Source organism: Hordeum vulgare, chromosome 7H, assembly GCF_904849725.1.
Source record: "Hordeum vulgare subsp. vulgare chromosome 7H, MorexV3_pseudomolecules_assembly, whole genome shotgun sequence".
In the NCBI taxonomy this organism is placed as follows: domain Eukaryota; kingdom Viridiplantae; phylum Streptophyta; class Magnoliopsida; order Poales; family Poaceae; genus Hordeum; species Hordeum vulgare.
This window is the reverse complement of record NC_058524.1, coordinates 38,267,690-38,286,811: the sequence shown is the minus strand read 5'-3', so window position 1 is coordinate 38,286,811 and position 19,122 is coordinate 38,267,690.

Below are 19,122 nucleotides of genomic sequence, written 5' to 3'. Positions count from 1 at the left end.
CTCTGAAAAGGTTCCAAGTTGGCATGGTATCATCATTTCACCCACATAGCATGTGCGAGAAAGTTGAGAGGGTTACGGCAAAAAATCGATGCACTTCGTGTACAGAACGGACAATCTCTTTCGAAGTATCACGGTTTCATACGAAAACTCGTCTGTTACAAAGGGATTTCATTTTTTTGAACTTATTTGAACTCCATAGTTTTTCTGTGTTCAAAATGCCCCATTCAAAGCCACATCATCAATTTACAACCCTTTCTGACTTCATTTGTTATTTTTCATGCATTTACTGATTATTATGAGCTATAAGACCATGAAATTGAAAAGCATTTGAAATGAACTCTGAAAAGGTTCCAAGTTCGCATGGTATCATCATTTCACCCACATAGCATGTGCGAGAAAGTTGAGAGGGTTACGGCAAAAACTCGATGCACTTCGTGTACAGAACGAACAATCTCTTTCGAAGTATCAGGGTTTCATACGGAAACTCGTCTGTTACAAAGGGATTTCATTTTTTTGAACTTATTTGAACTCCATAGTTTTTCTGTGTTCAAAATGCCCCATTCAAAGCCACATCATCAATTTACATCCCGTTCTGACTTCATTTGTTATTTTTCATGCATTTACTGATTATTATGAGCTATAAGACCATGAAATTGAAAAGCATTTGAAATGAACTCTGAAAAGGTTCCAAGTTGGCATGGTATCATCATTTCACCCACATAGAATGTGCGAGAAAGTTGAGAGGGTTACGGCACAAACTGGATCCACTTCGTGTACAAAACGGACAATCTCTTTCGAAGTATCACGGTTTCATACGAAAACTCGTCTGTTACAAAGGCATTTCATTTTTTTGAACTTATTTGAACTCCATTGTTTTTCTGTGTTCAAAATGTCCCATTCAAAGCCACATCATCAATTTACAACCCTTTCTGACTTCACTTGTTATTTTTCATCCATTTACTGATTCTTATGAGCTATAAGACCATGAAATTGAAAAGCATTTGAAATGAACTCTGAAAAGGTTCCAAGTTCGCATGGTATCATCATTTCACCCACATAGCATGTGCGAGAAAGTTGAGAGGGTTACGGCAAAAACTCGATGCACTTCGTGTACAGAACGGACAATCTCTTTCGAAGTATCACGGTTTCATACGGAAACTCATCTGTTACAAAGGGATTTCATTTTTTTGAACTTATTTGAATTCCATAGTTTTTCTGTGTTCAAAATGCCCCATTCAAAGCCACATCATCAATTTACAACCCGTTCTGACTTCATTTGTTATTTTTCATGCATTTACTGATTATTATGAGCTATAAGACCATGAAATTGAAAAGCATTTGAAATGAACTCTGAAAAGGTTCCAAGTTCGCATGGTATCATCATTTCACCCACATAGCATGTGCGAGAAAGTTGAGAGGGTTACGGCAAAAACTCGATGCACTTCGTGTACAGAACGAACAATCTCTTTCGAAGTATCAGGGTTTCATACGGAAACTCGTCTGTTACAAAGGGATTTCATTTTTTTGAACTTATTTGAACTCCATAGTTTTTCTGTGTTCAAAATGCCCCATTCAAAGCCACATCATCAATTTACATCCCGTTCTGACTTCATTTGTTATTTTTCATGCATTTACTGATTATTATGAGCTATAAGACCATGAAATTGAAAAGCATTTGAAATGAACTCTGAAAAGGTTCCAAGTTGGCATGGTATCATCATTTCACCCACATAGAATGTGCGAGAAAGTTGAGAGGGTTACGGCACAAACTGGATCCACTTCGTGTACAAAACGGACAATCTCTTTCGAAGTATCACGGTTTCATACGAAAACTCGTCTGTTACAAAGGCATTTCATTTTTTTGAACTTATTTGAACTCCATTGTTTTTCTGTGTTCAAAATGTCCCATTCAAAGCCACATCATCAATTTACAACCCTTTCTGACTTCACTTGTTATTTTTCATCCATTTACTGATTCTTATGAGCTATAAGACCATGAAATTGAAAAGCATTTGAAATGAACTCTGAAAAGGTTCCAAGTTCGCATGGTATCATCATTTCACCCACATAGCATGTGCGAGAAACTTGAGAGGGTTACGGCAAAAACTCGATGCACTTCGTGTACAGAACGGACAATCTCTTTCGAAGTATCACGGTTTCATACGGAAACTCATCTGTTACAAAGGGATTTCATTTTTTTGAACTTATTTGAATTCCATAGTTTTTCTGTGTTCAAAATGCCCCATTCAAAGCCACATCATCAATTTACAACCCGTTCTGACTTCATTTGTTATTTTTCATGCATTTACTGATTATTATGAGCTATAAGACCATGAAATTGAAAAGCATTTGAAATGAACTCTGAAAAGGTTCCAAGTTCGCATGGTATCATCATTTCACCCACATAGCATGTGCGAGAAAGTTGAGACGGTTACGGCACAAACTGGATGCACTTCGTGTACAAAACGGACAATCTCTTTCGAAGTATGAGGGTTTCATACGGAAACTCGTCTGTTACAAAGGGATTTCATTTTTTTGAACTTATTTGAACTCCATAGTTTTTCTGTGTTCAAAATGCCCCATTCAAAGCCACATCATCAATTTACAACCCTTTCTGACTTCATTTGTTATTTTTCATGCATTTACTGATTATTATGAGCTATAAGACCATGAAATTGAAAAGCATTTGAAATGAACTCTGAAAAGGTTCCAAGTTGGCATGGTATCATCATTTCACCCACATAGCATGTGCGAGAAAGTTGAGACGGTTACGGCACAAACTGGATGCACTTCGTGTACAAAACGGACAATCTCTTTCGAAGTATGAGGGTTTCATACGGAAACTCGTCTGTTATAAAGGGATTTCATTTTTTTGAACTTATTTGAACTCCATAGTTTTTCTGGGTTCAAAATGCCCCATTCAAAGCCACATCATCAATTTACAACCCTTTCTGACTTCATTTGTTATTTTTCATGCATTTACTGATTATTATGAGCTATAAGACCATGAAATTGAAAAGCATTTGAAATGAACTCTGAAAAGGTTCCAAGTTGGCATGGTATCATCATTTCACCCACATAGAATGTGCGAGAAAGTTGATAGGGTTACGGCACAAACTGGATCCACTTCGTGTACAAAACGGACAATCTCTTTCGAAGTATCATGGTTTCATACGGAAACTCATCTGTTACAAAGGGATTTCATTTTTTTGAACTTATTTGAATTCCATAGTTTTTCTGTGTTCAAAATGCCCCATTCAAAGCCACATCATCAATTTACAACCCGTTCTGACTTCATTTGTTATTTTTCATGCATTTACTGATTATTATGAGCTATAAGACCATGAAATTGAAAAGCATTTGAAATGAACTCTGAAAAGGTTCCAAGTTCGCATGGTATCATCATTTCACCCACATAGCATGTGCGAGAAAGTTGAGAGGGTTACGGCAAAAACTCGATGCACTTCGTGTACAGAACGGACAATGTCTTTCGAAGTATCAGGGTTTCATACGGAAACTCGTCTGTTACAAAGGGATTTCATTTTTTTGAACTTATTTGAACTCCATAGTTTTTCTGTGTTCAAAATGCCCCATTCAAAGCCACATCATCAATTTACAACCCTTTCTGACTTCATTTGTTATTTTTCATGCATTTACTGATTATTATGAGCTATAAGACCATGAAATTGAAAAGCATTTGAAATGAACTCTGAAAAGGTTCCAAGTTGGCATGGTATCATCATTTCACCCACATAGCATGTGCGAGAAAGTTGAGAGGGTTACGGCACAAACTGGATGCACTTCGTGTACAAAACGGACAATCTCTTTCGAAGTATGAGGGTTTCATACGGAAACTCGTCTGTTATAAAGGGATTTCATTTTTTTGAACTTATTTGAACTCCATAGTTTTTCTGGGTTCAAAATGCCCCATTCAAAGCCACATCATCAATTTACAACCCTTTCTGACTTCATTTGTTATTTTTCATGCATTTACTAATTATTATGAGCTATAAGACCATGAAATTGAAAAGCATTTGAAATGAACTCTGAAAAGGTTCCAAGTTGGCATGGTATCATCATTTCACCCACATAGAATGTGCGAGAAAGTTGATAGGGTTACGGCACAAACTGGATCCACTTCGTGTACAAAACGGACAATCTCTTTCGAAGTATCATGGTTTTATACGAAAACTCGTCTGTTACAAAGGCATTTCATTTTTTTGAAATTATTTGAACTCCATTGCTTTTCTGTGTTCAAAATGTCCCATTCAAAGCCACATCATCAATTTACAACCCTTTCTGACTTCACTTGTTATTTTTCATGCATTAACTGATTCTTATGAGCTATAAGACCATGAAATTGAAAAGCATTTGAAATGAACTCTGAAAAGGTTCCAAGTTCGCATGGTATCATCATTTCACCCACATAGCATGTGCGAGAAAGTTGAGAGGGTTACGGCAAAAACTCGATGTACTTCGTGTAAAGAACGGACAATCTCTTTCGAAGTATCAGGGTTTCATACGGAAACTCATCTGTTACAAAGGGATTTCATTTTTTTGAACTTATTTGAACTCCATAGTTTTTCTGTGTTCAAAATGCCCCATTCAAAGCCACATCATCAATTTACAACCCTTTCTGACTTCATTTGTTATTTTTCATGCATTTACTGATTATTATGAGCTATAAGACCATGAAATTGAAAAGCATTTGAAATGAACTCTGAAAAGGTTCCAAGTTGGCATGGTATCATCATTTCACCCACATAGCATGTACGAGAAAGTTGAGACGGTTACGGCACAAACTGGATGCACTTCGTGTACAAAACGGACAATCTCTTTCGAAGTATGAGGGTTTCATACGGAAACTCGTCTGTTACAAAGGGATTTCATTTTTTTGAACTTATTTGAACTCCATAGTTTTTCTGTGTTCAAAATGCCCCATTCAAAGCCACATCATCAATTTACAACCCTTTCTGACTTTATTTGTTATTTTTCATGCATTTACTGATTATTATGAGCTATAAGACCATGAAATAGAAAATCATTTGAAATGAACTCTGAAAAGGTTCCAAGTTGGCATGGTATCATCATTTCACCCACATAGAATGTGCGAGAAAGTTGATAGGGTTAGGGCACAAACTGGATCTACTTCGTGTACAAAACGGACAATCTCTTTCGAAGTATCATGGTTTTATACGAAAACTCGTCTGTTACAAAGGCATTTCATTTTTTTGAACTTATTTGAACTCCATTGTTTTTCTGTGTTCAAAATGTCCCATTCAAAGCCACATCATCAATTTACAACCCTTTCTGACTTCACTTGTTATTTTTCATGCATTTACTGATTCTTATGAGCTATAAGACCATGAAATTGAAAAGCATTTGAAATGAACTCTGAAAAGGTTCCAAGTTGGCATGGTATCATCATTTCACCCACATAGCATGTGCGAGAAAGTTGAGAGGGTCACGGCAAAAACTCGATGCACTTCGTGTACAAAACGGACAATCTCTTTCGAAGTATCACGGTTTCATACGGAAACTCATCTGTTACAAAGGGATTTCATTTTTTTGAACTTATTTGAATTCCATAGTTTTTCTGTGTTCAAAATGCCCCATTCAAAGCCACATCATCAATTTACAACCCGTTCTGACTTCATTTGTTATTTTTCATGCATTTACTGATTATTATGAGCTATAAGACCATGAAATTGAAAAGCATTTGAAATGAACTCTGAAAAGGTTCCAAGTTCGCATGGTATCATCATTTCACCCACATAGCATGTGCGAGAAAGTTGAGAGGGTTACGGCAAAAACTCGATGCACTTCGTGTACAGAACGGACAATGTCTTTCGAAGTATCAGGGTTTCATACGGAAACTCGTCTGTTACAAAGGGATTTCATTTTTTTGAACTTATTTGAACTCCATAGTTTTTCTGTGTTCAAAATGCCCCATTCAAAGCCACATCATCAATTTACAACCCTTTCTGACTTCATTTGTTATTTTTCATGCATTTACTGATTATTATGAGCTATAAGACCATGAAATTGAAAAGCATTTGAAATGAACTCTGAAAAGGTTCCAAGTTGGCATGGTATCATCATTTCACCCACATAGCATGTACGAGAAAGTTGAGACGGTTACGGCACAAACTGGATGCACTTCGTGTACAAAACGGACAATCTCTTTCGAAGTATGAGGGTTTCATACGGAAACTCGTCTGTTATAAAGGGATTTCATTTTTTTGAACTTATTTGAACTCCATAGTTTTTCTGTGTTCAAAATGCCCCATTCAAAGCCACATCATCAATTTACAACCCTTTCTGACTTCATTTGTTATTTTTCATGCATTTACTGATTATTATGAGCTATAAGACCATGAAATTGAAAAGCATTTGAAATGAACTCTGAAAAGGTTCCAAGTTGGCATGGTATCATCATTTCACCCACATAGAATGTGCGAGAAAGTTGATAGGGTTACGGCACAAACTGGATCCACTTCGTGTACAAAACGGACAATCTCTTTCGAAGTATCATGGTTTTATACGAAAACTCGTCTGTTACAAAGGCATTTCATTTTTTTGAAATTATTTGAACTCCATTGTTTTTCTGTGTTCAAAATGTCCCATTCAAAGCCACATCATCAATTTACAACCCTTTCTGACTTCACTTGTTATTTTTCATGCATTAACTGATTCTTATGAGCTATAAGACCATGAAATTGAAAAGCATTTGAAATGAACTGTGAAAAGGTTCCAAGTTGGCATGGTATCATCATTTCACCCACATAGCATGTGCGAGAAAGTTGAGAGGGTTACGGCAAAAACTCGATGTACTTCGTGTAAAGAACGGACAATCTCTTTCGAAGTATCAGGGTTTCATACGGAAACTCATCTGTTACAAAGGGATTTCATTTTTTTGAACTTATTTGAACTCCATAGTTTTTCTGTGTTCAAAATGCCCCATTCAAAGCCACATCATCAATTTACAACCCTTTCTGACTTCATTTGTTATTTTTCATGCATTTACGGATTATTATGAGCTATAAGACCATGAAATTGAAAAGCATTTGAAATGAACTCTGAAAAGGTTCCAAGTTGGCATGGTATCATCATTTCACCCACATAGCATGTACGAGAAAGTTGAGACGGTTACGGCACAAACTGGATGCACTTCGTGTACAAAACGGACAATCTCTTTCGAAGTATGAGGGTTTCATACGGAAACTCGTCTGTTACAAAGGGATTTCATTTTTTTGAACTTATTTGAACTCCATAGTTTTTCTGTGTTCAAAATGCCCCATTCAAAGCCACATCATCAATTTACAACCCTTTCTGACTTTATTTGTTATTTTTCATGCATTTACTGATTATTATGAGCTATAAGACCATGAAATAGAAAAGCATTTGAAATGAACTCTGAAAAGGTTCCAAGTTGGCATGGTATCATCATTTCACCCACATAGAATGTGCGAGAAAGTTGATAGGGTTAGGGCACAAACTGGATCTACTTCGTGTACAAAACGGACAATCTCTTTCGAAGTATCATGGTTTTATACGAAAACTCGTCTGTTACAAAGGCATTTCATTTTTTCGAACTTATTTGAACTCCATTGTTTTTCTGTGTTCAAAATGTCCCATTCAAAGCCACATCATCAATTTACAACCCTTTCTGACTTCACTTGTTATTTTTCATGCATTTACTGATTCTTATGAGCTATAAGACCATGAAATTGAAAAGCATTTGAAATGAACTCTGAAAAGGTTCCAAGTTGGCATGGTATCATCATTTCACCCACATAGCATGTGCGAGAAAGTTGAGAGGGTCACGGCAAAAACTCGATGCACTTCGTGTACAAAACGGACAATCTCTTTCGAAGTATCACGGTTTCATACGGAAACTCATCTGTTACAAAGGGATTTCATTTTTTTGAACTTATTTGAATTCCATAGTTTTTCTGTGTTCAAAATGCCCCATTCAAAGCCACATCATCAATTTACAACCCGTTCTGACTTCATTTGTTATTTTTCATGCATTTACTGATTATTATGAGCTATAAGACCATGAAATTGAAAAGCATTTGAAATGAACTCTGAAAAGGTTCCAAGTTCGCATGGTATCATCATTTCACCCACATAGCATGTGCGAGAAAGTTGAGAGGGTTACGGCAAAAACTCGATGCACTTCGTGTACAGAACGGACAATGTCTTTCGAAGTATCAGGGTTTCATACGGAAACTCGTCTGTTACAAAGGGATTTCATTTTTTTGAACTTATTTGAACTCCATAGTTTTTCTGTGTTCAAAATGCCCCATTCAAAGCCACATCATCAATTTACAACCCTTTCTGACTTCATTTGTTATTTTTCATGCATTTACTGATTATTATGAGCTATAAAACCATGAAATTGAAAAGCATTTGAAATGAACTCTGAAAAGGTTCCAAGTTGGCATGGTATCATCATTTCACCCACATAGCATGTACGAGAAAGTTGAGACGGTTACGGCACAAACTGGATGCACTTCGTGTACAAAACGGACAATCTCTTTCGAAGTATGAGGGTTTCATACGGAAACTCGTCTGTTATAAAGGGATTTCATTTTTTTGAACTTATTTGAACTCCATAGTTTTTCTGTGTTCAAAATGCCCCATTCAAAGCCACATCATCAATTTACAACCCTTTCTGACTTCATTTGTTATTTTTCATGCATTTACTGATTATTATGAGCTATAAGACCATGAAATTGAAAAGCATTTGAAATGAACTCTGAAAAGGTTCCAAGTTGGCATGGTATCATCATTTCACCCACATAGAATGTGCGAGAAAGTTGAGAGGGTTACGGCACAAACTGGATCCACTTCGTCTACAAAACGGACAATCTCTTTCGAAGTATCACGGTTTTATACGAAAACTCGTCTGTTACAAAGGCATTTCATTTTTTTGAACTTATTTGAACTCCATTGTTTTTCTGTGTTCAAAATGTCCCATTCAAAGCCACATCATCAATTTACAACCCTTTCTGACTTCACTTGTTATTTTTCATGCATTTACTGTTTCTTATGAGCTATAAGACCATGAAATTGAAAAGCATTTGAAATGAACTCTGAAAAGGTTCCAAGTTCGCATGGTATCATCATTTCACCCACATAGCATGTGCGAGAAAGTTGAGAGGGTTACGGCAAAAACTCGATGCACTTCGTGTACAGAACGGACAATCTCTTTCGAAGTATCAGGGCTTCATACGGAAACTCGTCTGTTACAAAGGGATTTCATTTTTTTGAACTTATTTGAACTCCATTGTTTTTCTGTGTTCAAAATGCCCCATTCAAAGCCACATCATCAATTTACAACCCTTTCTGACTTCATTTGTTATTTTTCATGCATTTACTGATTATTATGAGCTATAAGACCATGAAATTGAAAAGCATTTGAAATGAACTCTGAAAAGGTTCCAAGTTCGCATGGTATCATCATTTCACCCACATAGCATGTGCGAGAAAGTTGAGAGGGTTACGGCAAAAGCTCGATGCACTTCGTGTACAGAACGGACAATCTCTTTCGAAGTATCACGGTTTCATACGAAAACTCGTCTGTTACAAAGGGATTTCATTTTTTTGAACTTATTTGAACTCCATAGTTTTTCTGTGTTCAAAATGCCCCATTCAAAGCCACATAATCAATTTACAACCCTTTCTGACTTCATTTGTTATTTTTCATGCATTTATTGATTATTATGAGCTATAAGACCATGAAATTGAAAAGCATTTGAAATGAACTCTGAAAAGGTTCCAAGTTGGCATGGTATCATCATTTCACCCACATAGCATGTGCGAGAAAGTTGAGAGGGTTACGGCAAAAACTCGATGCACTTCGTGTACAAAACGGACAATCTCTTTCGAAGTATCAGGGTTTCATACGGAAACTCATCTGTTACAAAGGGATTTCATTTTTTTGAACTTATTTGAACTCCATAGTTTTTCTGTGTTCAAAATGCCCCATTCAAAGCCACATCATCAATTTACAACCCGTTCTGACTTCATTTGTTATTTTTCATGCATTTACTGATTATTATGAGCTATAAGACCATGAAATTGAAAAGCATTTGAAATGAACTCTGAAAAGGTTCCAAGTTGGCATGGTATCATCATTTCACCCACATAGCATGTGCGAGAAAGTTGAGAGGGTTACGACAAAAACTCGATGCACTTCGTGTATAGAACGGACAATGACTTTCGAAGTATCAGGGTTTCATACGGAAACTCGTCTGTTACAAAGGGATTTCATTTTTTTGAACTTATTTGAACTCCATTATTTTTCTGTGTTCAAAATGCCTCATTCAAAGCCACATCATCAATTTACAACCCTTTCTGACTTCATTTGTTATTTTTCATGCATTTACTGATTATTATGAGCTATAAGACCATGAAATTGAAAAGCATTTGAAATGAACTCTGAAAAGGTTCGAAGTTGGCATGGTATCATCATTTCACCCACATAGAATGTGCGAGAAAGTTGAGAGGGTTACGGCACAAACTGGATCCACTTCGTGTACAAAACGGACAATCTCTTTCGAAGTATCACGGTTTCATACGGAAACTCGTCTGTTACAAAGGGATTTCATTTTTTTGAACTTATTTGAACTCCATTGTTTTTCTGTGTTCCAAATGCCCCATTCAAAGCCACATCATCAATTTACAACCCTTTCTGACTTCACTTGTTATTTTTCATGCATTTACTGATTCTTATGAGCTATAAGACCATGAAATTGAAAAGCATTTGAAATGAACTCTGAAAAGGTTCCAAGTTGGCATGGTATCATCATTTCACCCACATAGAATGTGCGAGAAAGTTGAGAGGGTTACGGCAAAAACTCGATGCACTTCGTGTACAGAGCGGACAATCTCTTTCGAAGTATCAGGGTTTCGTACGGAAACTCGTCTGTTACAAAGGGATATCATTTTTTTGAACTTATTTGAACTCCATAGTTTTTCTGTGTTCAAAATGCCCCATTCAAAGCCACATCATCAATTTACAACCCTTTCTGACTTCATCTGTTATTTTTCATGCATTTACTGATTATTATGAGCTATAAGACCATGAAATTGAAAAGCATTTGAAATGAACTCTAGAAAAGGTTCCAAGTTGGCATGGTATCATCATTTCACCCACATAGCATGTGCGAGAAAGTTGAGAGGGTTACGGCAAAAACTCGATGCACTTCGTGTACAGAACGGACAATCTCTTTCGAAGTATCAGGGTTTCATACAGAAACTCGTCTGTTACAAAGGGATTTCATTTTTTGAACTTATTTGAACTCCATAGTTTTTCTGTGTTCAAAATGCCCCATTCAAAGCCACATCATCAATTTACAACCCTTTCTGACTTCATTTGTTATTTTCCATGCATTTACTGATTATTATGAGCTGTAAGACCATGAAATTGAAAAGCATTTGAAATGAACTCTGAAAAGGTTCCAAGTTGGCATGGTATCATCATTTCACCCACATAGCATGTGCGAGAAAGTTGAGAGGGTTACGTCAAAAACTCGATGCACTTCGTGTACAGAGCGGACAATCTCTTTCGAAGTATCAGGGTTTCGTACGGAAACTCGTCTGTTACAAAGGGATTTCATTTTTTTGAACTTATTTGAACTCCATAGTTTTTCTGTGTTCAAAATGCCCCATTAAAAGCCACATCATCAATTTACAACCCTTTCTGACTTCATCTGTTATTTTTCATGCATTTACTGATTATTATGAGCTATAAGACCATGAAATTGAAAAGCATTTGAAATGAACTCTAGAAAAGGTTCCAAGTTGGCATGGTATCATCATTTCACCCACATAGCATGTGCGAGAAAGTTGAGAGGGTTACGGCAAAAACTCGATGTACTTCGTGTACAAAACGGACAATCTCTTTCGAAGTATCAGGGTTTCATACGGAAACTCGTCTGTTACAAAGGGATTTCATTTTTTGAACTTATTTGAACTCCATAGTTTTTCTGTGTTCAAAATGCCCCATTCAAAGCCACATCATCAATTTACAACACTTTCTGACTTCATTTGTTATTTTTCATGCATTTACTGATTATTATGAGCTATAAGACCATGAAATTGAAAAGCATTTGAAATGAACTCTGAAAAGGTTCCAAGTTGGCATGGTATCATCATTTCACCCACATAGCATGTGCGAGAAAGTTGAGAGGGTTACGGCAAAAACTCGATGCACTTCGTGTACAAAACGGACAATCTCTTTCGAAGTATCAGGGTTTCATACGGAAACTCATCTGTTACAAAGGGATTTCATTTTTTGAACTTATTTGAACTCCATAGTTTTTCTATGTTCAAAATGCCCCATTCAAAGCCACATCATCAGTTTACAACCCGTTCTGACTTCATCTGTTATTTTTCATGCATTTACTGATTATTATGAGCTATAAGACCATGAAATTGAAAAGCATTTGAAATGAACTCTGAAAAGGTTCCAAGTTCGCATGGTATCATCATTTCACCCACATAGCATGTGTGAGAAAGTTGAGAGGGTTACGGCAAAAACTCGATGCACTTCGTGTACAGAACGGACAATGTCTTTCGAAGTATCAGGGTTTCATACGGAAACTCGTCTGTTACAAAGGGAATTCATTTTTTTGAACTTATTTGAACTCCATAGTTTTTCTGTGTTCAAAATGCCCCATTCAAAGCCACATCATCAATTTACAACCCTTTCTGACTTCATTTGTTATTTTTCATGCATTTACTGATTATTATGAGCTATAAGACCATGAAATTGAAAAGCATTTGAAATGAACTTTGAAAAGGTTCCAAGTTGGCATGGTACCATCATTTCACCCACATAGAATGTGCGAGAAAGTTGAGAGGGTTACGGCACAAACTGGATCCACTTCGTGTACAAAACGGACAATCTCTTTCGAAGTATCACGGTTTCATACGAAAACTCGTGTGTTACAAAGGGATTTCATTTTTTTGAACTTATTTGAAGTCCATTGTTTTTATGTGTTCAAAATGCCCCATTCAAAGCCACATCATCAATTTACAACCCTTTCTGACTTCACTTGTTATTTTTCATGCATTTACTGATTCTTATGAGCTATAAGACCATGAAATTGAAAAGCATTTGAAATGAACTCTGAAAAGGTTCCAAGTTGGCATGGTATCATCATTTCACCCACATAGCATGTGCGAGAAAGTTGAGAGGGTTACGGCAAAAACTCGATGCACTTCGTGTACAGAACGGACAATCTCTTTCGAAGTATCAGGGTTTCATACGGAAACTCGTCTGTTACAAAGGGATTTCATTTTTTTGAACTTATTTGAACTCCATAGTTTTTCTGTGTTCAAAATGCCCCATTCAAAGCCACATCATCAATTTACAACCCTTTCTGACTTCATTTGTTATTTTTCATGCATTTACTGATTATTATGAGCTATAAGACCATGAAATTGAAAAGCATTTGAAATGAACTCTGGAAAAGGTTCCAAGTTGGCATGGTATCATCATTTCACCCACATAGCATCTGCGAGAAAGTTGAGAGGGTTACGGCAAAAACTCGATGCACTTCGTGTACAGAACGGACAATCTCTTTCGAAGTATCAGGGTTTCATACGGAAACTCGTCTGTTACAAAGGGATTTCATTTTTTTGAACTTATTTGAACTCCATAGTTTTTCTGTGTTCAAAATGCCCCATTCAAAGCCACATCATCAATTTACAACACTTTCTGACTTCATTTGTTATTTTTCATGCATTTACTGATTATTATGAGCTATAAGACCATGAAATTGAAAAGCATTTGAAATGAACTCTGAAAAGGTTCCAAGTTGGCATGGTATCATCATTTCACCCACATAGCATGTGCGAGAAAGTTGAGAGGGTTACGGCAAAAACTCGATGCACTTCGTGTACAAAACGGACAATCTCTTTCGAAGTATCAGGGTTTCATACGGAAACTCATCTGTTACAAAGGGATTTCATTTTTTGAACTTATTTGAACTCCATAGTTTTTCTATGTTCAAAATGCCCCATTCAAAGCCACATCATCAGTTTACAACCCGTTCTGACTTCATCTGTTATTTTTCATGCATTTACTGATTATTATGAGCTATAAGACCATGAAATTGAAAAGCATTTGAAATGAACTCTGAAAAGGTTCCAAGTTCGCATGGTATCATCATTTCACCCACATAGCATGTGTGAGAAAGTTGAGAGGGTTACGGCAAAAACTCGATGCACTTCGTGTACAGAACGGACAATGTCTTTCGAAGTATCAGGGTTTCATACGGAAACTCGTCTGTTACAAAGGGAATTCATTTTTTTGAACTTATTTGAACTCCATAGTTTTTCTGTGTTCAAAATGCCCCATTCAAAGCCACATCATCAATTTACAACCCTTTCTGACTTCATTTGTTATTTTTCATGCATTTACTGATTATTATGAGCTATAAGACCATGAAATTGAAAAGCATTTGAAATGAACTTTGAAAAGGTTCCAAGTTGGCATGGTACCATCATTTCACCCACATAGAATGTGCGAGAAAGTTGAGAGGGTTACGGCACAAACTGGATCCACTTCGTGTACAAAACGGACAATCTCTTTCGAAGTATCACGGTTTCATACGAAAACTCGTGTGTTACAAAGGGATTTCATTTTTTTGAACTTATTTGAAGTCCATTGTTTTTATGTGTTCAAAATGCCCCATTCAAAGCCACATCATCAATTTACAACCCTTTCTGACTTCACTTGTTATTTTTCATGCATTTACTGATTCTTATGAGCTATAAGACCATGAAATTGAAAAGCATTTGAAATGAACTCTGAAAAGGTTCCAAGTTGGCATGGTATCATCATTTCACCCACATAGCATGTGCGAGAAAGTTGAGAGGGTTACGGCAAAAACTCGATGCACTTCGTGTACAGAACGGACAATCTCTTTCGAAGTATCAGGGTTTCATACGGAAACTCGTCTGTTACAAAGGGATTTCATTTTTTTGAACTTATTTGAACTCCATAGTTTTTCTGTGTTCAAAATGCCCCATTCAAAGCCACATCATCAATTTACAACCCTTTCTGACTTCATTTGTTATTTTTCATGCATTTACTGATTATTATGAGCTATAAGACCATGAAATTGAAAAGCATTTGAAATGAACTCTGGAAAAGGTTCCAAGTTGGCATGGTATCATCATTTCACCCACATAGCATCTGCGAGAAAGTTGAGAGGGTTACGGCAAAAACTCGATGCACTTCGTGTACAGAACGGACAATCTCTTTCGAAGTATCAGGGTTTCATACGGAAACTCGTCTGTTACAAAGGGATTTCATTTTTTTGAACTTATTTGAACTCCATAGTTTTTCTGTGTTCAAAATGCCCCATTCAAAGCCACATCATCAATTTACAACACTTTCTGACTTCATTTGTTATTTTTCATGCATTTACTGATTATTATGAGCTATAAGACCATGAAATTGAAAAGCATTTGAAATGAACTCTGAAAAGGTTCCAAGTTCGCATGGTATCATCATTTCACCCACATAGCATGTGCGAGAAAGTTGAGAGGGTTACGGCAAAAACTCGATGCACTTCGTGTACAAAACGGACAATCTCTTTCGAAGTATCAGGGTTTCATACGGAAACTCATCTGTTACAAAGGGATTTCATTTTTTTGAACTTATTTGAACCCCAATGTTTTTCTGTGTTCAAAATGCCCGATTCAAAGCCACATCATCAATTTACAACCCGTTCTGACTTCATTTGTTATTTTTCATGCATTTACTGATTATTATGAGGTATAAGACCATGAAATTGAAAAGCATTTGAAATGAACTCTAAAAAGGTTCCAAGTTCGCATGGTATCATCATTTCACCCACATAGCATGTGCGAGAAAGTTGAGAGGGTTACGGCAAAAACTCGATGCACTTCGTGTACAGAACGGACAATCTCTTTCGAAGTATCAGGGTTTCATACGGAAACTCGTCTGTTACAAAGGGATTTCAGTTTTTTGAACTTATTTGAACTCCATAGTTTTTCTATGTTCAAAATGCCCCATTCAAAGCCACATCATCAATTTACAACCCTTTCTGACTTCATTTGTTATTTTTCATGCATTTACTGATTATTATGAGCTATAAGACCATGAAATTGAAAAGCATTTGAAATGAACTCTGAAAAGGTTCCAAGTTCGCATGGTATCATCATTTCACCCACATAGCATGTGCGAGAAAGTTGAGAGGGTTACGGCAAAAACTGGATCCACTTCGTGTACACAACGGACAATCTCTTTCGAAGTATCACGGTTTCATACGAAAACTCGTCTGTTACAAAGGGATTTCATTTTTTTGAACTTATTTGAACCCCAAAGTTTTTCTGTGCTCAAAATGCCCCATTCAAAGCCACATCATCAATTTACAACCCTTTCTGACTTCACTTGTTATTTTTCATGCATTTACTGATTCTTATGAGCTATAAGACCATGAAATTGAAAAGCATTTGAAATGAACTCTGAAAAGGTTCCAAGTTCGCATGGTATCATCATTTCACCCACATAGCATGTGCGAGAAAGTTGAGAGGGTTACGGCAAAAACTCGATGCACTTCGTGTACAGAACGGACAATCTCTTTCGAAGTATCAGGGTTTCATACGGAAACTCGTCTGTTACAAAGGGATTTCAGTTTTTTGAACTTATTTGAACTCCATAGTTTTTCTGTGTTCAAAATGCCCCATTCAAAGCCACATCATCAATTTACAACCCTTTCTGACTTCATTTGTTATTTTTCATGCATTTACTGATTATTATGAGCTATAAGACCATGAAATTGAAAAGCATTTGAAATGAACTCTGAAAAGGTTCCAAGTTCGCATGGTATCATCATTTCACCCACATAGCATGTGCGAGAAAGTTGAGAGGGTTACGGCAAAAACTGGATCCACTTCGTGTACACAACGGACAATCTCTTTCGAAGTATCACGGTTTCATACGAAAACTCGTCTGTTACAAAGGGATTTCATTTTTTTGAACTTATTTGAACTCCATTGTTTTTCTGTGCTCAAAATGCCCCATTCAAAGCCACATCATCAATTTACAACCCTTTCTGACTTCACTTGTTATTTTTCATGCATTTACTGATTCTTATGAGCTATAAGACCATGAAATTGAAAAGCATTTGAAATGAACTCTGAAAAGGTTCCAAGTTCGCATGGTATCATCAGTTCACCCACATAGCATGTGCGAGAAAGTTGAGAGGGTTACGGCAAAAACTCGATGCACTTCGTGTACTGAACGGACAATCTCTTTCGAAGTATCAGGGTTTCATACCGAAACTGGTCTGTTACAAAGGGATTTCATTTTTTTGAACTGATTTGAACTCCATAGTTTTTCGGTGTTCAAAATGCACCATTCAAAGCCACATCATCAATTTACAACCCTTTCTGACTTCATTTGTTATTTTTCATGCATTTACTGATTATTATGAGCTATAAGACCATGAAATTGAAAAGCATTTGAAATGAACTCTGAAAAGGTTCCAAGTTCGCATGGTATCATCATTTCACCCACATAGCATGTGCGAGAAAGTTGAGAGGGTTACGGCAAAAACTCGATGCACTTCGTGTACAGAACGGACAATCTCTTTCGAAGTATCAGGGTTTCATACGGAAACTCGTCTGTTACAAAGGGATTTCATTTTTTTGAACTTATTTGAACTCCATAGTTTTTCTGTGTTCAAAATGCCCCATTCAAAGCCACATCATCAATTTACAACCCTTTCTGACTTCATTTGTTATTTTTTATGCATTTACTGATTATTATGAGCTATAAGACCATGAAATTGAAAAGCATTTGAAATGAACTCTGAAAAGGTTCCAAGTTGGCATGGTATCATCATTTTACCCACATAGCATGTGCGAGAAAGTTGAGAGGGTTACGGCACAAACTGGATCCACTTCGTGTACAAAACGGACAATCTCTTTCGAAGTATCACGGTTTCATACGAAAACTCGTCTGTTACAAAGGGATTTCATTTTTTTGAAATTATTTGAACTCCATAGTTTTTCTGTGTTCAAAATGCCCCATTCAAAGCCACATCATCAATTTACAACCCTTTCTGACTTCACTTGTTATTTTTCATGCATTTACTGATTCTTATGAGCTATAAGACCATGAAATTGAAAAGCATTTGAAACGAACTCTGAAAAGGTTCCAAGTTCGCATGGTATCATCATTTCACCCACATAGCATGTGCGAGAAAGTTGAGAGGGTTACGGCAAAAACTCGATGCATTTCGTGTACAGAACGGACAATCTCTTTCGAAGTATCAGGGTTTCATACGGAAACTCGTCTGTTACAAAGGGATTTCATTTTTCTGAACTTATTTGAACTCCATAGTTTCTCTGTGTACAATATGCACCATTCAATGCCACATCATCAATTTACAACCCTTTCTGACTTCATTTGTTATTTTTCATGCATTTACTGATTATTATGAGCTATAAGACCATGAAATTGAAAAGCATTTGAAACGAACTCTGAAAAGGTTCCAAGTTGGCATGGTATCATCATTTCACCCACATAGCATGTGCGAGAAAGTTGAGAGGGTTACGGCAAAAACTGGATGCACTTCGTGTACAAAACGAACAATCTCTTTCGAAGTATCAGGGTTTCATACAAAAACTCGTCTGTTACAAAGGGATTTCATTTTTTTGAACTTATTTGAACTCCATAGTTTTTCTGTGTTCACAATGCACCATTCAAAGCCACATCATCAATTTAAAACCCTTTCTGACTTCATTTGTTATTTTTCATTTATTTACTGATTATTTTGAGCTATAAGACCATGAAATTGAAAAGCATTTGAAATGAACTCTGGAATGGTTCCAAGTTGGCATGATATCATCATTTCACCCACATAGCATGTGCGAGAAAGTTGAGAGGGTTACGGCAAAAACTGGATGCACTTAGTGTACAAAACGGACAATCTCTTTCGAAGTATCACGGTTTCATACGGAAACTCGTCTGTTACAAAGGGATTTCATTTTTCTGAACTTATTTGAACTCCATAGTTTTTCTGTGTATAATATGCACCATTCAATGCCACATCATCAATTTACAAC